The sequence below is a fragment of the Acanthisitta chloris genome, unplaced genomic scaffold (genome assembly GCF_000695815.1).
Source record: "Acanthisitta chloris isolate BGI_N310 unplaced genomic scaffold, ASM69581v1 scaffold1661, whole genome shotgun sequence".
Lineage (NCBI taxonomy): Eukaryota > Metazoa > Chordata > Aves > Passeriformes > Acanthisittidae > Acanthisitta > Acanthisitta chloris.
The window spans coordinates 16,896-20,096 of record NW_008656263.1 but is presented as its reverse complement, the minus strand read 5'-3'; the positions used below and the strand labels follow the sequence as shown (position 1 = coordinate 20,096).

Sequence of the window (3,201 nt, the reverse complement as noted above, 5' to 3'; positions counted from 1 at the left end):
GCGTGCAGGGGGAGCGTGGGACTGCGGGGCAGGGCACAGGGCATGGAGCCCCTCGTGGGCAGGCTGCAGGACAGGGCGTGACCGTGGGTTGTGGGGCTGCGACGTGGGATACGGGGCTGCCGTGCGGGGCAGGGAATGGGTTGGGTAGGGCCTGCGGCTGTGACACAGGGCGTTGAGAGGGAGATGTGGGGTAGGAGTGGGACGGTAGCGAGACGGAGAGGCTGTAGACCCCTACAGAGGTGAGGCAGACATGCGTGGCACAGAAGACAGCGGTAGGAAGGGAGCTCCTCGCTGAGATGCTGTGGGAGGTGGCTACTGCACTGGCCCCTGCTTCTGGGGTTCAAGGCGCTGACTGCCTTTACTGTGGTTTCTCCATCTTTCCTAGAAGGGCTTGAGGCATTTGGTAATTTTTCTTGGAGCAGCAGTGTGGTGACCTTATTACATTAGGGAAGCTGCAGCTGCAGGAATGTGGCTTTCCAAGGTTAAGTGGCATGTTAGTGTTTCTAGGCAGTGGCTTTAGCATGTTTTGGGAAGGAGCTGAGAGAGCAGAGAAGGACCATGTAGGTTACATCACACAGAGGGGTAACTTCTAGGCCTTTCCCAAGGCTGATGGATTGTGATCGATCTGTGGTATCTTGGTGATGAGATGAGCTGGCAAAACAGGAAACTCACCCAGTGATCTGTGTAACAGAATGAAGAAAATGCCGAAGAAATCTGCAGGAATTCACTGAACTGTGTGACATTCGAGATGTCGCAGAAGAATTGCACAAAGTCTCTGACGTATTTGGGATAGACACAGGGAAGGATAACCTTAAAACTGCCATTGTCATCTGTGGTTGTATTACAGAAATGCCCGGAGAAAGCTTTGTCTCTTGGAAGCCACACAAAGAAGTGTCCTTTGCCCACCTCCAGCTCTCTCAGCTGTGTGGCTCTTGTGACAAACCCACCCTGACAAGCAGAGGGACTGGCAAGTGTCCTTGCTCCCCTCTGAACTCATAAAGAATCACACATCGGAAAGAATTAAATGGCATCATGAAAGGGGAGGTTTTGTCTAACCTCATGGCCATTGTGCAATTGTTGAAAGGAACACATTGAGCTTCCCCCGTGTGTTACTGAGCGTCACTTAGCAAGGGGCTGTCACAGGTAGCTTGGGCTGCACGGGTCAGTGGGTGGCAGGAGGAGCCTGAACTCATCTTCATTAAAAGATGGAGAGAGGATACTGTTATCACTGAATCCATCACATGATTTCTGTGAGTGCTGTACTTATGTTTTGAGAATGAGGGGGAGACAGGGATGGAAGTCCTGCAGAAGTGATTAATGCCTGGAAGGACACTGCATGAAAGAGGGACAGACGTGTCAGGAAAGGGAATAGGTTGGTTCAGAGCAGTAATGCAGCACAGGGTAAATGGCTTCCTGCTGTTTACTCTCTCGGACCACAGGAGCCCCAGAACAGGAAAGCAGACCCTCCTGGTAAAGAACAGAGCGAGCTCCTTGCCGAGCCAGGCCAAGGGGCTGCTGACCACGGGGAGCATCAGTACACAGCTGTGGTTTGATTGTCACTCTGCAGCTCTTTCCTGTTAAGCAAGGAACCAGCAGCTCTGTGTAGGTGCTGCTTTTGATCTCTGCAGAAACAGATGGGCAGAGCCTTTAGCTGCAAAGACAAGAACATTTGTCTCAGACCTTCTCCAGAGTGGTGCAGAGGCACAGAGGCTTTTCCTGACCCTGCAGAGCGGGATGCTGGCGTGAAGGGGCCTTCCAAGCTCTCCCAGCAGCCCATTCCACTTTGGCTGGTGTGTAGCACTCACTTGCTGTTTCACTGTTGTTATTCTGCATGGGTTTTTTTTTTTTGGCAGCATCTTAAGGTTGTTGCTCAAGGCACCTCCTGTTCAGCCTGCACCTGTCGACTCTGTAGCCTGCTGGGCTTTTCTTCCCCACAGCTCCCCTTATCTGTTCTGTCCCTCAGTCCAGGCTCCATCTCCCTGCTGTGCCAAGTGGGATTGGAAGCTCTGCCTCTGGAGTCAGGGCTGCCTGCTGTCAGAAAACAGTCATCCTATCCTCAGAGGCAGCTCTCTGATGTTAATACTGGAATTAACTGCTTAGGAAGAGCCAGTTAATGCTTGCAACAGCAGGAGATACTAGCTGAGACAAGGCCTGGGACAGCCCACGTGTGACCATAGGACATGCACAGAACTTTCCTAATGGGAAGGTGCCATGTTGGCAGCGGTGATGGGAATGGAGAACCTGCCCTTCTGCCAAGGTTCTTGCAGGATGCAGCAGGTTCTTACCAAAGCCTCCCGAGGAATGACTCTTCCCCCAGCTGAGTTGCAGGAATATGGAGAGAAGGTGAATGAGGCCATCTGGCAAGGTGTCTGAGTCAGAGCTGGAAACAGACTCCAGGAGTCCCAGCACTTTTGTCTTCCTCTGACCACAAAGCTGCCTTTCTCCTTACCCTCCATCTCGGAGGGAGTTTGTGCAGGTCTTGTCAGCACAGCATGGAGGTGATGGAGCCAAAGTGAGAAGCTGAGTGATCACTAGTGTTTGGGCTGCTTGCTTGGCCATTTCTCCCTTGGGAAGCACCTGGAGACCTGCCCTCTGTCTCCTCCCAATTTGCTCATGTTACAGAAGTGGTTTTTAGTGTTTCAGCTAAGTGGAGCACAATGAGGATTCTCTTAAGATCCACATACTGGTCATGGATGCATCCAGGCTGTGGGGAGGAGGTAGAGGCAAAGTGCAGGCAAGTTCTGCCCTGACTGGCTACTCTCAGCTCTGATCCAGATGAGGCAGTTCTCAGACTCAGGTGTGTTTGCAGGCAGGGCTGGAGGCAGGTCCACCTGCTAAGTGCACATGGCTCATTTGGTGCTTAGTGAGGAGCCAGCACAACCAGCCTTTCCCATTGCGGTGCCAGGATGCTTCCCATCATCCATCTCCAGTGCCATGCTTTCCTGACAGCCTGGGAGTCTCTTTGGTTCAGTTTCTTTACCTCCTTTCTCCAGGGGTGAAAGATGGAAGGTGGACAGTGCTGCAGCTCGTGGAAGCCCTGGGGTAAGAAAAGCCTTATACGTGTTATACGTGGGCCTTGCAGGGCACATTCCCACAGGGAGGCACAGTTAGAAGGAAAAGCATGCTTGTCCAGCTTCAGTGCTGGTAGATACTACAGCACACAGGATGTTGTCTGCTCACAGCATGGGGCCTAAGCAGCAC

The 3,201-nt window shown here is 52.5% G+C and overlaps 1 protein-coding gene across 1 annotated transcript in view; it reads left to right on the top strand.

Moving 5' to 3' along the window:
• Positions 1-3,001: 3,001 nt before the first annotated feature.
• Positions 3,002-3,201, top strand: part of MMS19 (MMS19 nucleotide excision repair homolog (S. cerevisiae)) — an 11,196-nt gene continuing 10,996 nt past the window's right edge. Inside the window, exon 1 of the mRNA XM_009084223.1 lies at positions 3,002-3,042. The gene's annotated coding sequence lies outside the window, so the exon portion shown is untranslated. The remainder of the gene's footprint in view (positions 3,043-3,201) is intronic.